General features: G+C 36.0%; 1 pseudogene; it reads right to left on the bottom strand.

Moving 5' to 3' along the window:
- Positions 1-5433: 5433 nt before the first annotated feature.
- LOC101999851 lies at positions 5434-7458 on the bottom strand (annotated as a pseudogene).
- Between the last annotated feature and the right edge of the window lie 9362 nt (positions 7459-16820).

Raw genomic sequence — 16820 nt, 5'->3', positions numbered from 1 at the left:
AAAAAAAAAAAAAAAAAGATCAGGGTCAGGTGGTTTCAGCACAGAATTCTAAAAGATTTTCAAAGAAGAATTAATAAGACTACTGCTCAAATTGTTTCACACAATGAAACAGAAAGAACATTGCCAAACTCTTTTCTTGATGCTACAATTACCATAATATACAAACCACAAAAAGACATTACTAAGAAAGAGAATTAAAGACGAATCTCTCTCATTAACAATGATGCAGAGATATTCAATAAAATTCTGGCAAACCAAATCCAAAAGCATATCCAAAAATTCATCTACAATTATCAAGTCGGCTTCATCCCAAAGATGCAGGGATGGTTCAACATAAGAAAATTTGTTAAAAATAATTCACCATACAAAAAAAGTGAAAAAAATCATGATCTTCTCATTAGATGTCCAAAAAACCTTAAATAAAATACAACATACTTTCAAGATAATAATGCAAGAAACATACCTAAACATAATAAAAATATATATAGCTTATGAACAGCCAATATCAAACTAAATGGACAAAAACTCAAATCAATCCCCCTGATATCAAGAACAACAGAAGGTTGTCCATTCTCTCCATATCTATTCACAATAGTACTTGAGGTTCTAGCTAGAGCATTAAGATAACAAAATAAGATTAAGTGGATGCAAATAAGAAAAGAAGAAGTCAAACACTCCCTATTTGTTAATGACATGATAGTTTACATAAAGGACTCTAAAAATTCTGTAAAATAACTTCTACTGTACACAAACAATTAAGTAATGAAGCAGAATATAAGACTGACTTAAAAAATCATAGCCCCCCATAATACAGATGATAAACAGGATGAGAAAGAAATCCAGAAAATATCATCCTTCACAATAGCCATAAATGACATACAATATCTTGGAGTAACTTTATCCAAAACAAATGAAAGACCTGTATGATGAGAACTTTAAATCTTTGAAGAAAGAAATTGAAAATGACACTAGAGATTGCAAAGAACTCCTATGCTCTTGGTAGAATCAGCATAGTAAAAATTACAATCTTTCCAGAAATGATCTACAGATTTAATTCAATACCTATCAAAATTCAAAGAATATTTTTCACAGATCTAGAAAAAGCAATACTCAGCTTCATATGAAAAAATAAAAAAAAGCAGGATAGCCAAAACAATCCTGTACAATAAAGGAACATCTGGAGGTATCATAATCCCTGACTTCAAACTCTACTATAGAGCTAAAGTATTGAAAACAGCTTGTTATTGGCATAAAAACAGACAGGAGCAAAAATGAAACCCAATCAAAGACCCAGATATCAACTCACATACCTACAAACACCTGATTTTGACAAAAAAGAAAAAAGACATAAAATGAAAAAAAGAAAGTATATTCAACAAATGGTGCAGGTATAGTTAGTATCAATATCTAGAAGAATGAAAGTAGATCCATATCTATTGCTTGTCACAAAATGTTGTGGGAGTTCCTTCCGCTCCTCCAGCCAATAGCCGCTGAGATACCAGCCCACTGGGGTGTGGTCTCTCTCCCTTTAAAAAAGTGGCCACTTCCCTTCTCATGCTCTCTTTGCTTCCTGCTCCGTTTCCAGAGACTAGACTCCTTCCTGATTGTGCAGAGGGCTGTTGTCTGGGACGGTTATCTGTAAGTTTTTTCCCCTTTAAATAAATACCACCCTATTAATCATAATTCCAAACAGGTGTGGCATTGTTTGTGACTTACGGCTTCAACAAAACTTTTATGTAAATGGATCAAATATTCCAACATAAAACCAATCACACTGAACCCCATAGAAGAGAAAGTAGGAAGTACACTTAAACTTATTGGCACAGAAGAATACTTCCTAAATAAAAACCTCAGTAGCATAGACATTGAGAGAAACAATTTAAAAATTGGACCTCCTGAATCTGAGAAGCTTCTGTAAAGCAAAGGACTCAGTCAACAAAATAAAACCATAGCCTACAAAATGTGGAAAGATTTTCACCAATCCCACATCAGACGTAGGGCTGATCTCCAAAATATACAAAAAATGCAAAAATAAATTGGTCATCAAAAGAATAAATATTCCAAAAAATATGTGGGGTGCAGACCTAAAAAGAAAACTCTCAATGAATGAATCTAAAATGACTGAAAAATGCTTAGAGAAATGCTTAACAACCTTAGTCATCAGAGAAATACAAATCAAAACAACACTGAGATCCCACCTGTAAGAATGGCCAAGATAAAAACCACTGATGACAAGATTTGCTGGAGAGAATGTGGAATAAAGGGCTTGTGTAAGTGCAAACTGATACAGTCACTTTGGATTTTAGTATGGCTATTTCTCAGAAAATTAGGAAGCAACCTACCTCAAGATCTAGCAATATCACTTTTGTGTATATACCCAAAGGATGCTCAATCATACCACAATGACACGTGCTCAACTATGTCCAGAGAAGCATTATTTTTCATACCCAGAAATTGGAAACAACCTAAATACCCCTGTTCAAAGAATGGATAAATGTTTGGGAAGTTCTTCTGTGTGTTTCTTTTATTGATTAATGAAAAAAACTGCCTTGGCCAATTGATAGGGCAGAATTTAGGTCTGCCAGTAGGACTGGACTGAATGCTGGGAGAAAGAAGGAACGAGTCAGGGAGAAGCCATGGAGCCATCAGAGACAGATGCTGAAACTTAGTCAGTTTTCCACAGCCACAGGGTGATACATAGATTAAAAGAAATGGGTTAAATTAATATGCAAGTGTTGGCCAATAAGAAGTTAGAGCTAATGGGCTGAGCATTGATTTAATTAATACAGTTTCTGTATGATTATTCAATGTCTAAGCTAGCTGGCTGACTTGGAACCAACAAGCAGCCTCCTTTCTCCAACAAATTGGTGCTAACGTGGTTGACTAAAATCCACTTAAAACCTGAGAGGGCTTGAAAAGGAATTATAGACACAAAAACAGAGAATTTAACACAGCTTATTGCTGTTTGCTGGCAGCATGCATCAGCTCCTTTATGAAAGGATTTCCTGATATAGCAGTAGGAAAAAGAAAAAAAAAAGCTGAACCGTTATGAAATGCTGGCTTTCTGGGATATGCTGCCAGCATAAACTCTGACTCTTTCATGTATTAGTTTTGGCTACAGGGCATTTGAGTGGGGTTTTAAGCAGACCATTGCAGCTTACTTAATGGAGACATGGACTGGCTGTGTGACTGAGAATGGGGCTGTGTGCATGGCTCTAAGAGGCATGAGCAGCTCCACCATGCAGGACTGGTCATGCAAGCAAGAAGTACTGTATATATCGTAGTAATGGCACAGCTTAAGTTTTAAGAAGTGTTTAGCATTTTAAAAAGTGCTCCTGGACAGTAAAGTATTATACACATGCAATAAAGACAAATCCAGATGAGTCATAGTGTTGGATATATGTATGTAGGCTTGAAAGGGAGGAGAAAAAGAGTATAGAGAGTCATAAAATAAAGTTAATGCTTAATGAAGGGTAAAGTTTTTAAAAAGACAGAGCACAGATTTTCATACATTAAAAGCAGTAAAGAAAAATAAGCCACATAAGAATGGAAAATTCAGAGAGTCTGGATTATGTATATTATTGTGTTACCTTTGAATTTTTTGACTGTGAATGAGCTAAGTACAGAGAGACATTTTATTGTATGGGCTGCTAAGCTTTACCAGAATGGATGTTATAAAGGTATCATGACTTCCACATTTGGGTTCAAGGATATGTTGCTTTGGAAAAGAGGTTCTTTTCTTGTTTTCGTGGAGGATGAGAAAGAATGAATTGCTTCCAGACCAATATGATTTGATGGAACAAGACTCCATGAAAAGTGGCTGTAAACACTCCCACAAAGAAAATACTTTATCCAATAGAAGGCAGGATGCAGTTTGGTGAAACTACACTCATGTTTTCAAATATTGCCTATAAATATTTCTTTATGTTTTAGGGGGAATATGCTATAGAGATTTGCATTGGTATGGATCTTGGTTTATTGATACAAATTTAAGGTCAGTTTTGTTATACTGTGTATAGTATATTTCTGCTCTTGATTAAGGTATTGTGTTTGTATAGCTCATTTAAAAATGTAATGTATAATAAAGAAATTTAGGTTAAGAGATAATCATCTATAACAGTTAAGCTTATAGTTAGGTTAGTTGGATTTTCTAGATATATAGAGACATTTTTAATTATAAATGGATTCTTCAAATCTTTTAGAGACATTTAGAATATAGAATTTAAATGTTTTAAGAAGTTAGGACTTTTCATGATATGAGACACACCTGCTCCTAGCAGCACCAATCTATTTCAAGAAGATGATGGGTATCGAAGAAGTTCCTTATGGAGTTGGTTAGCCATTTTGGCAAAAAACTACTCTTGCCTGAACTGCTAAACTAGACACACAGGATCTGCAGAGAAATGACTGCTAACCTTGCTTAAATACGAGAACATCCTTCACAGTTCCGGCTTCATGAATGAGTCTGCTAGACATTCTGAAGGACACAGAAGAAAGTGACTGAAAAACTGCCAATATAGGCAGAATTGTCTTTGAAATTTCCTGCTTTATGGAAAAGTCTGCTGGATACTATGGGCCTGTGGGCTGAAGATGGATGTCCCAACAGTACAGACAAACTTCAGGTGACTGTTCAAATAGCAAGATGACTGTCAATTCTAGAGTTTTGGTAGTTGTTTGCAGTGCACTTCCTGTTTACTTAAGTAATATTATATCTTCTAGAGTCTTTGATGGAGTTGAAAAATTTATAGTTACAGTTATAATTTTCCTTTGATAATGTAAAAGATAAAGTCAATATAAATATTGTAACCATAATATTTGTATGATGCCTGTTTGGTTATATGTAATTTTACTATGTTAAAGTTAAAACCATTTTTATTTAAACAGTGAATGGAAGGTGATGTGGAAGTCCCCTCTTTGTGCTGTGATTACCATTAATGAATTAAGAAATTGTTTCGGACATAAGGCAGAACTTAGGTAGGCAGGGAAATTTGGGCTAAATGCTGGGAAAAAGAAGGGTAGAGTCAGAGAGAAGCATGGAGCTGCTGCCAGTCACACAAGCTGAAATTTTGACAGTAAATCACTGTCATGTGGTGATACACAGACTAATAGAAATGGAATAAATTCATATGTAAGAGTTAGCCAATAAGAAGCTTGAGCTAATGGCGAAGCAGTGATTTAATTAATATAGTTTCTGTATGATTATCTCAGGGTTGAACAACCAGGAATCAACAAGTTGCTCACTCCTTCAAACAAATTGCTGTCATATCACACTGAACATACCTGATTGCATCTGATATTTTAAACTAAGCAGGATTGGGCCAGGTTAGTAATTGGATGAAATAAGATTCTCTAAAAGGTCACCTTGAACACCCCTCAAAAAATTACTTTGCCCATCTGCTGATGAAAATGAACCTATCACACAGGATAGAACAGACAAGCCCAGAGAATCTGTTCAGAATGTTCAAGATATGGTGTATTATACAACATGCCTGTTCTCGGGGAGAACACCTAAGACATAATTATGTGTACTTCTTGATCTCATCATACAAGATAAGCACAAAGGCACCGCCCATGCCCCTGAAAACATTGGACCATGCACCCTTGAAAAAGGCCTTGCTTCTTTCATCACGAGTAATCTTCCTCCAGCAGTCGATCGTGCCTGTACACATGATATCAGCTCCTTTGCATCCTGACTGCATCATCATACAACAGCGAACTGTGTCAAAGGGATAGCAAGTAAGCCAGCGACAGCAGTGACAGACTGTGCAATCATCCAGCTGATGAAGATGTGAGTGTTCTTGGGATCTGGAAGCATTCCCTTTGCAGTGTCATAGATGCCAAAGTAGGCAGCTCAGTAGATGATAATGCCCTGGACTGACACATTAAAGCCTTGGTACAGGCCCCTAATCCCATCCGATTTGTAGATCTTAACCAGGCAGTCACCAAGGCCTTTGAATTCCCTTTCAGCTCCAGCTTTGCCACATCAGCTGCTAGAAGGGTACGGGCAAAATCAAGGTGAGTACACAAAGAACAAGGACGTGGCCCTAGCAGCACCACCTAATGCCAGATTCCTTGCAAAGTAGCGCCCAAACGGGGTCCTCTTGTCCACACCACCCCAAAAGATCTGCTTGTATTTATATTTGAAGGCAAATTTGAGAGCCTGGGTGGGGAAGTATCTGACAACATTGGCCAGGTTTCCACGCCAGAAGGACAGGACTCCCTGTTCCTTGGGGATACGAACCACGTAGTCTATAATGCCCTTGTATTGCTTATTTGCTGTGTTTTGCCTGCTGGCATGCTGCACCTGCAGCAGCAGCTTGACCCGCTTGATGGGCGCTCCCGCTGTCTTGGAGATGGCTGCGAAGAAGTCCTTGGTGAAGGACACAGAGGCATCTGTCTTGTTGAAAGAGAGAAAAGGAAGAGGAGCGCGGAACGGGACTGGTTTAACAACCGGCCTTTAGACTTTTCTTTTTATTTATTTATTTTTATTACTTAAAAATACCAATCCAAACTCCCACTCAATCCCCTCCTCCCACTCCCCTCCCAACACCTCCACCCAACCTCAACCCTATCCCCTGCAGTCCTAAGAGAGGTCGATGCACCCAGACCTGTGGAAAGTCCAAAGCCCTCCTTACTACATCTAGGTTAAGCAAAGAGAATAGGATCCCAAAAAGCCAGTAGAGACAAATCCTTGTATTACCATTAATAACCCCTCAGTCTACCCCAACTGTCAATCACATTCAAACGTAATAATTTGTTTCCATGCTCGTTCACTTCCCGTCCAGTTGGAGTTGGCGAGCTACCATTAGCTCAGGCAAACTCTCAGTGGATGAACCCCTCATGATCTTGACTTCCTTGCTCATACACTCACTCCTTTCCCTCCTCAACTGGATCTTGGGAGCTCAGTCCAGCGCTCTGAGGTGGGTCTTTGCCTTTGTTTCCATCTGTTATTGGATGAAGGTTCTATGGTGACATTTAAGATAATCATCAGGGCAAGGCCAGTTCAGACACCCTCTTCTCTATTGTTTAGCATCTTAGCTGGGGTCATCCTGGTCATTTTTCTAGAGCCGGCTTTCTTTCCAACTCCGTAATGGCTTCCTCAATCAAGTTATCTCTTTCCTTGCTCTCATATCTGTCCTTCCTCAATCCTACTATCCCATCCCCTGAAGTTTTGCTCAACCTTCCCCTTCTCCCCTTCCTTCTACTTTCTGCCCCCATGCTCCCAAATTTTGTCTGACAATCTTGTCTATTTCAAATTTCTAGGTGGGTCTATATAAGTTTTTTTTGGTGGGGAGGGTTCCCATTATTTAGCTTCTGTAGGAACATGAACAGAGCTATAGGCTCAATGTCCTTTGTTTATCGCTAGTATCGACTTAAGAGTAAATACATCCCATACAGTTTTTTTTTTGGGGGGGGGGGTTGGGATATCTCACCCAGGATGGTGTTTTCTAATTCCATCCGTTTGCCTGCAAAATTAGGGATACTTTTTTTTAAACCACACTCTAATGTATAAATATGCTACACTTTCTTTATCCATTCTTAAGTTGAGGGCTCTAGGTTGTTTCCAGATTCTGGCTATCATAAATAATGCTGCTATGAACATATTTGAACAAATTGTTTATGTAGTATGATTAAGCATCCTTTTCGTATATTCCCAAAAGTGGTATTGATGGATCCTGAGGTAGGTTGATCCCCAATTTTCTGACAAACCGCCACACTGATTTCCAAAGTGGTTGCACAAGTTTGCATTCCCACCAGCAATGGATGAGTGTTCCCCTTAATCCACATCCGCTCCAGCATAGGTTTTCATTGGTGTTTTTGATTTTAGCCATTCTAACAGGTGTAAGATGGTATCTCAAAGTTGTTTTGATTTGCATTTCCCTGATTGCTAAGGCAGTTGAACATGACCTTAAGTATCTTTGGGTCATTTGAACTTCTGTTGAGAATTCTCTGTTCAATTCACTACCCAATTTTTTAATTGTGTTATTCAAAATTTTAATGTCTAGTTTCTTGATATCATTATATATTTTGGAGATCAGTCTTTTGTCTGAGGTGGGGTTGGTGAAGATCTTCTCCCATTCAGTAGGTTGTCTTTTTGTCTTAATGACAGTGTCCTTTGCTTTACAGAAGCTTCTCACTTTCCGGAGGTCCCATTTATTCATTGCATTGTTGCTCTTATTTTCTGTGCTAATAGGGTTATATGTAGGAATTGGTCTCCTGTGCCCATGTGTTGCAGACTACTTCCCACATTCTCTTCTACCAGGTTCAGTGTGGTCAGAATTATATTGAGGTCTTTAATCCATTTGGACTTGATTTTTATGCATGGTGATAGATATGGATCTATTTTCATTCTTCTACAGGTTGACATCCAGTTATGCCAGCACCATTTGTTAAAGATGCTTTCTTCTTCCATTGTATACTTTTAGCTCCTTTGTTGAAAAGCAGGTATTCATGGGTTTGTGGATTAATATCTATGTCTTTGATTCAATTCCAATGGTCAACATCTCTGTTTTTATGCCAATATCAAACTGTTTTCATTATTGTAGCTTTGTAATAGAGTTTTATGTCAGGGATGGTATTGCCTCCAGAAGTACCTTTATTGTATATGATTGTTTTGGCTATCCTGGTTTTCTTTTCCATATATAGTTGATTATTGTTCTCTCAAGGTCTGTGAAGAATTCTGTTGGGATTTTGATGGGGATTGCATTGAATAAATAGATTGCTTTTGCTGGAATTGCCATTTTTACAATGTTGATCCTACCAATCCAAGAACATGGAAGATCCTTCCATTTTCTGCTATCCTCTTCAATTTCTTTCTTCAAATACTTAAAGCTCTTGTCAAATAGATCTTTCACTTCCTTGGTTAGAGTTACCCTAAGATATTTTATGCTATTTGTGGCTATCGTGAAAGGTAACGCTTCTCTGATTTCCCTCTCTGCTTCCTTATCCTTTGTGTATGGGAGGGCAACTGATATTTTGGAGTTGATCTTGTATCCTGCCACGCTACTAAAGGTGTTTATCAGCTGTAGGAGTTCGTTGGTAGAGTTTCTGGAGTCACTAAAGTACACTATCATTTCATCTACAAATAACAAAAGTTTAATTTCTTTCTTTCCAATACAAATCTCCTTGATCTCCTTATGTTGACTTATTGCTATTGCGAGAACTTCAAGCACTATGTTGAAGAGGTATGAAGAGAGTGGACAGCGTTGTCTTGTTCCTGATTTTAGTAGAATGGTTTAAGTTTCTCTCCATTTAATTTGATGTTAGCTGTTGGCTTGGTGTATATTGCTTTATTAGATTTAGGTATGAACTTTTTATCCCTAATCTCTCCAAGACATTTATCATAAAGGGGTGTTGAATTTTGTCTAATGCTTTTTCCAACATCTAAGAAAATGATCATTTTTTTTTCTTTCAGTTTATTTATATGATGAATTACATTGATAGATTTTCGTATGTCGAACCAGACCTGCATCTCTGGGATGAAGCCTACTTGATCATAATGGATAAATTTTGATATGTTCTTGGATTTTGTTTGCCAGTATTTTATTGAGAATATTTGCATCAAGTTCATTAGTGAGATTGGTCTGTAATTCTCTTTCTTGGTTGAGTCTTTGTGTGGATTTGGTATCAGCATAACTGTAGCTCCATAAAAGAAGTTTGGCAATGACCCTTCTGATTCTATTTTTGTAAAGCACATTAAGGATAGATGTGTTGCAGACACTAAGAGACCATGGATGCAAGCCCAGACAACTGTATCCACCAAAGCTAGCACTCACCATCGATGGAGAAAACAAGATATTCCAGGACAAAAACAGATTTAAACAATACATAGCCATAAACGGAGCCTTACAGAAAGTACTAGAAGGAAAATCACTAACCAAGGAAGCCAACAAAACCAATAACACAGGCAACCCTCCACCAGCACAACTCAAAGAAAGGAAACACAAAAACTACCAAGAAAAAAAATAACTTGAGTTAACAACCACTGGTCATTAATATGACTTAATATCAATGGACTCAATTTGTCTATAAAAGGCACAGGTTAAGAGACTAGAAATGAAAACAGGATCCAACATTCTGCTGTTTACTCTTGTAAAAAAACAGACACTACCTCAGAATAAAGAGTTGGGAAAAGGTTTTCCAATCAAATGGACATAAGAAACAAGTGAATGTGGCTTTCCTAATATCTAACAAAATTGATTTCCAACTAAAATCAATCAGAAGAGAGGGAGAAGGATACTTTATACTCATAACAGGAACAATTCATCAGGACAAAGTCTCAATCCTGAATATCTATGCCCCTAATATAAAAGCACCCACATAGGTAAAAGAAACATTACTAGAACTCAAAGAATATATCAAATCCCACACTCTAATAGTAGAAGATTTCAACACTCCTATCTCACCACTGGAGAGGTCAACCAGACAGAAACTTAACAGAGAAATAAGAGAACTAACAGATGTAAAGAACCAAATGGGTTTAATAGACATCTATATAACATTCCACCGAAACAGAAAAGAATATACCTTCTTCTCAGCATCTCATGGAACCTTCTCAAAAATTGATCACATAATCAGTAACAAAGCAAACATCCACAGATAAAAAATAATTGTAGTAACCACCTCTGTACTATTGGATCACCACGGAATAAAGTTAGAATTCTTCAACAATTCTACCCCCAGAAAGGCTACAAACTCATGGAAGCTGAACAGTCAACTACTGAACCACTTCTGGGTCAAGAAAGAAATAAAGAAGTTAAACATTTCCTTTAACTTAATGAAAATAAAGACACAACATACTCAAACCTATGGGAAACTATGAAAGCAGTGCCAAGAGGAAAGTTCATAACACTACGTGCCCCACATAAAGGAAACGGAGAAAGCACACATTAGAGACTTATCAGCACATCTGAAAGCTCTAGAAAAAAAAAAGAAGCAGACTCACCCAGGAGGATTAGAATACTGGAAATAATCAAACTGAGGGCTGAAATAAACAAAATAGAAACACAGAAAACAATCCAAAGAATCAATGAAACAAAAAGCTGGTTCCTGGAGAAAATAACAAGATTGACAAACCCCTATCCAAACTAATTAAATGGCAGAGAGAACACACAAATTAATGAAATTAGAAATGAAAGGGGGACATAACCAGAGACACAGGAAATTCAGAGAATCTTTAGATCTTACTACAAAAGCCTGTATGCCACAAAATTGTAAAATGTGAAAGAAATGGACATATTTTAGATAAGTACTATATATCAGGTGAACAATTTAAATAGACCTGTAAGCCACAAAAAGACAGAAGCTATCAACAAAAATCTCTCAACCAAAAAAGCCCAGGGCCACATGGATTTAGTACAGAATTCTATCAGAACTTTCAAGAAAAACTAATACCTATACTCTTCAAAGTATTCCACATAATAGGAACAAAAGGGTCATTGCAAAGCTCTTTTTATGAGGCTACAGTTGCCCTGATACCAAAACCACTCAAAGATTCATCCTAGAAATAGAATTACAGCCCAATCTCACTCATGTACATGGATGCAAAGATTCTCAATAAAATACAGGCAAACAGAATCCAAGAACACATAAAAAAAATCATTGACCATGAACAAGTAGGCTTCTTCCCAGAGATGAAGGGCTGGTTTAACATATGAAAATCTATCAATGTAATCCATAATATAAATAAACTGAAAGAAAATAAAACATATGATCTTTTCCTTAGATGCTGAAAAACCATTTGACAAAATTTAACACCCCTTCATGATAAAGTTCTGGGAGAGATTAGGGATACAAGGATACAAGGTTTGTACCTAAATATAATAAAAGCAATATACAGCAAGACAACATCAAATTAAATGGAGAGAAACTCAAAGCCATTCCACTAAAATCAGGAACAAGACAAGGCTGTCAACTCTCTCCATATCTCTTCAACATTGTTCTTGAAGTTTTAGCAATAGCAATAAGACAACAGAGGAAATCAAGGGGATTCAAATTGAAAAAAAAAGTCAAATTTTTGTTATTTGCAGATGATATGAAAGTGTACATAAGTAACCCCAAAAGCTGTACCAGAGAATTATTATGACTGATAAATCTTTCAGTGATGTGGCAGGACACAAGATCAACCCCCCAAAATCAGTAGCCCTCCTGTACACAAAGGATAAAGAAGTAGAGAGGGAAATGGTAGAATCATCACCTTTCACAATAGCCACAAATAACATAAAATAACTTGGGGTAACACCAACGAAGGTTGTGAAAGATCTAGTTGTGAAGAACTTTAAGACTTTGAAGAAAGAAATTGAAGAATATACCATAAAATGGAAAGATCTCCTATGCTCTTGGATAGGAAGGATCAACAAAGTAAAAATAGCAATCCTACCAAAAAGTAATCGTAGATTCAATGCAATTCCCATCAGAATCTCAACACAATTCTTCACAGATCATGAACATGGTATATAAAAAAAATCAGGATATCCAAAACAATCCTGTAGAATAAAGGAACTGCCGGAGGCATTACCATCCCTGACATCAAGCTCTATTACAGAGCTACAGTATTGAATTCAGCTTGGTATTGTCATAAAAACAGAGATTGATCAATGGAATTGAATTCAAGATCCAGATATTAATCCACACATCTTTGAACACATGATTTTTTACAAAGAATCTAAAATTATACAGTGGAAAAACGAAAGCATCTTCAACAAATGATGAAGGCATAACTGGATGTCAACCTGTAGAAGAACGAAAATAGATCCATATCTATTGCCATGCACAAAATCTCAAGATCATATGGGATCAGATGAGTGTTATGTATATGGAACAAAGCTTATTACTGATTGTATCTTGAACCTGTATGAATAATGAAGTTAATTCTGTACCATCTGGTATAATTTCAGAAGTTACTTTATGCAAGGCAACTCTTTCTGCATATTGTGAATCAGTAACTATATTAAGAGATTAAAAAAATCTCTTAGTATAATGAGAATATCATATAATTCAACCTTTTGGAAATAATTTGTTCCACCTTACTTAAATCTTCTGATTTGTAACCTGACTTTCCTCATTTATTTGCATCAGGAAAGAATGTCTGGGGTCCAGTTATTGGTATTCCCCATACAATGTAATGCAGGATCCAAGTAGTTCTCTTTATAAGGTTAATTCTATCAATTTTGGAATAATTGCCATTAATCTCTCCTAAAAGATTAGCACAAGCTCTTTGCCATGGTTCATTGTCCTTCCATAATTTTTTAAAAAATTTTATCAGTAGTAAAAGGCACTATAATTGCTTCTGGGTATATACCTGTAAATTGATTATGTCTTAATTTTTCTTTTATACTTAATTCAGAGACTTTTTCCACGTAAGTTTTTAATTTTTTACTTAGTTTATGTGGTAAAAATATTAATTCTATGATAATATCTTTCCTTTGTATTAAAACCCTTGTCAGGGGAATTCTGGGAAGCATTATAATTCCAATACAATTAAGATTTGCATTCCCCTATACACCTGTGACTCCTATAATTATTCTTCAATGACAAATAATTCAGGGTTTTTTTTTTTTTTTGCTTCAGCTGGAATTTTCTGGAACTATTTAAGTCTCTGCCACCATCTAAAGTTTTGTATAAATGAACAATTAGATCCGGTGTTATGCCAACATCTGTTCATAGAGTGTAAATGTCTCCAAACAATCTTTGAAATCATTCAGCGTCCACAGTCAGTTCCTCCTAATTTGTGCCAATTGTATTCTATTTTTTTGTAAACCTATTTGATAACCTAGGTAATTGATAGAATCTCCTCTAGGTATTTTTTTTTCAGGAGAAATTGGTAATCCCCATTTTGGCAAAACTTTCTTTACTTCTTCATATATTCTTTCTAAAATATCTATGTTTGAGTCAGATAGCAAAATGTCATTCATATAATAGTAAATTATAGATTTAAATAATTTTTATGTATTATTTCCAATGGCTGAATTACAAATTATTAACATAGAGTGGGATTATTTAGCATTTCCTGTGGAAGGATAGTCCTTTGGTATCTCCTAATAGGCTAAAAATTATTAAAAGTAGGCACTATGAAGGCAAAGTTTTCTCTGTCCTTTTTTTGTAAAAGTATATTAAAGAAACGATCTTATAAATCAATAACTATAAGAGGGCATCCTTTTGGTAATAAAGAAAGCAGACTACTCCAAGTGTAGATGGTCCATACATTGAATTACCTTGTTGCCAGCTCTTAGATCTGTCACCATTCTCTATGTATCAGATTTCTTTTTAACAATAAATACAGCAGAATTCCAATGGCTGGTTGATTCTTAAATATGGTGAGCATCTAGTTGCACCTGTATCAGCTGTTCTAAAGCCTTCAGTTTGTCTTCTGTTAATGGCCACTGTATAACTCATATTGTTTTCTTAGTCAACCATTTTAAAGGTAGGGCTGTTGGTACCTCTAAAGGTTTGCTAGTTTCTTTGTGTTCTTCCACAGCGTGAATGTCTGGTGACCTTTCTGTATATTTCCTTATAATATACTTCCAAAAATATGAGTTTGGGGGACTATAGGAATGTTAATCTGGGTATTCCATTACTGCAACAGGTCATGACTCCATAATTCACTACAATCTTAGCCACATTTGGCCTCAGCTTTAATCGCTGTCCTTAGACACTAGGCATTCAACCTATCCCATGCTTTGTTTCACTTGAGATAGGTTAAAATTCCTATCCTTAATATTCCAGTTCCTTGAAGAGGCCAATTTGGGTAACAAGATTCTGGAGTAATGATACTCATGTCTCTACCCATGCCTATCAAACACACAAGTACAATGCCATTTATAAGCACTCTTAGCTTTGTTCTTTGATCATTTATGGAAGTTTGCCAGAATATACATTTCCTATTTCCTATTGGAATTTTTGATTCATCCCCCATGTTTATTCCATCATCCAGAACATTATGATTTTTAATGAAGACTCTGCATTTTTTTTGGGGGGGGGGTGAGGCATGTCCTTCACAGTTACTGGGAATGACTAGACCACTTTTGCCTTGGGGGCCTAAGAGAGGCTCCCAAAGTGTTTCCCAATGTTATTGGGTTGCCTTTTCAGTCTTTTGTTAAATTGTACTCATTGTTACTTTTGCCACACCTTCTACATATACCTGGGGCCTGAGTCCTCCTATTCTTAGGATTCCAAGAGTAGATATTCCTAGAAATTCCTTGTCCTCAATTCCTTGTCAGATGTCCCATTCTACCACAATTAAATCATTTGGCATTTTGATGTCTCCTCATACATTTGGAAATTGTTTCTCCTACCCAAGATTCAGTATTATAGTCAAATGTCTCAAAGTTCGATGTATGCAGGATCCAAATACCCATTTGTGCTGATCTAAATTTGGAATGCCCAATTATCTTTTTTTTTATTCTAAGTTAGCATTTTAAAAAACTAGAGATTCAATAAGTACTCATTTAATATCTGGATCTGTTATTCCTTTTAGTATAGCCTTGGTTAATCTTTGTAAAAAGTCACTGAAAGGGTTCTCTTTGGCTCTGTTTAACCTGGCATATGATTCAAGTAGTTTTCTTAGTTTTTAAATCCTGTCTCAAGCATTTAAGAATGCTTTGTGTCATAGTGACAAATTTTTTTCATCATAAAGAGCTTGAACCTGTGGGTCATCATAAGTATCCTCACCAAGAACTTGATCTTAGGAAGTATCATCTCCTTTTGCTTTTCCCTGTTGATCTAAAATATTAGCCTCTCCCTGAAATAACATTTAAATATAATGAAATAACATTTAAATATAATTTGAGGTCTATCATCCAGGACTGCTGAAAATAAGTGAAACCAGTCTAGTGGCATAGCTTTAATGCTTGAAGTCCATGTCTTTACCATCTCCCTAAAAATGCAGAGTGCTAACCATAATTTACTACTGCTTGACTAATTTTTTTTAGATCATTCATTCCTATACCCATCTACCTTCTTTGGATCCTTTTGGACCTATAGAACTTTATGCTTTTTTGGAGTAGATTTTCCAGGCCTGTATAAATTTCTAGTGATTTCATTGAGACACCTAGCCTCTGTTCTTCACTTGGCACAAGTCACACCAGAGTACGAGTTTTTTGTTTGTTTGTTTGTTTGTTTAAGGTAACATCTCATTCTTGGATATTATTTGGATAGTGTTCAGGTTGCCTTCCTGGAGAGATAGTCTATATGCTAACCTATCATAATTTTTAACAAAATTTTGATTGTCAAAATCAATGGCATAAATTCTTTCAGATAATTTCTCAGTACTTTTTGACATGGAATGCAATATCAAAATAGTGTTACTCTTTTCAGTAGTATAATTTTTTCAGGTAACTTTTGATTTTAAATGGTATTATTCCTGTCAGCTAGCTATTGTTTATTAATCTGTAAAGACTAATTTCTTGACTCTGCTATCAAATCATTTTCTAAAGGACATAATTATGAAGAATACTGAGTCCCAATATCCAATAAATAGATATATCACAATAACCATTTAAGCCTTGCTGAATATAACCCATAGCATTAGCAAAAAAGTTATAAAATTTTCAGTGGTAATGTTGTCTGCAATTATATAACTTTCAAGTTTACTGATTTATTAATTAATAAAATAGTTACCTGTTATGAGGACTGGTAAATTGTTTTAGGTGTAATAATCTTTATTGTCGAGCAGGTGTCATGGTTGCAGAGTCATGACCAGCAATGGCACAACTGGTGATACCAGGCCCAGGCCATCACCACTTTGGTTTCCTACCTTGGTGTTGGTTAAATACTGAGAAATATGCTTTGCTTGACAAATTAAATCAATTCCATACTTTGTG

Source organism: Microtus ochrogaster, unplaced genomic scaffold (genome assembly GCF_000317375.1).
Source record: "Microtus ochrogaster isolate Prairie Vole_2 unplaced genomic scaffold, MicOch1.0 UNK39, whole genome shotgun sequence".
In the NCBI taxonomy this organism is placed as follows: Eukaryota; Metazoa; Chordata; class Mammalia; order Rodentia; family Cricetidae; genus Microtus; species Microtus ochrogaster.
Note: the sequence above shows the minus strand (reverse complement) of the source record. Positions and strands in the feature narration are given on the sequence as shown.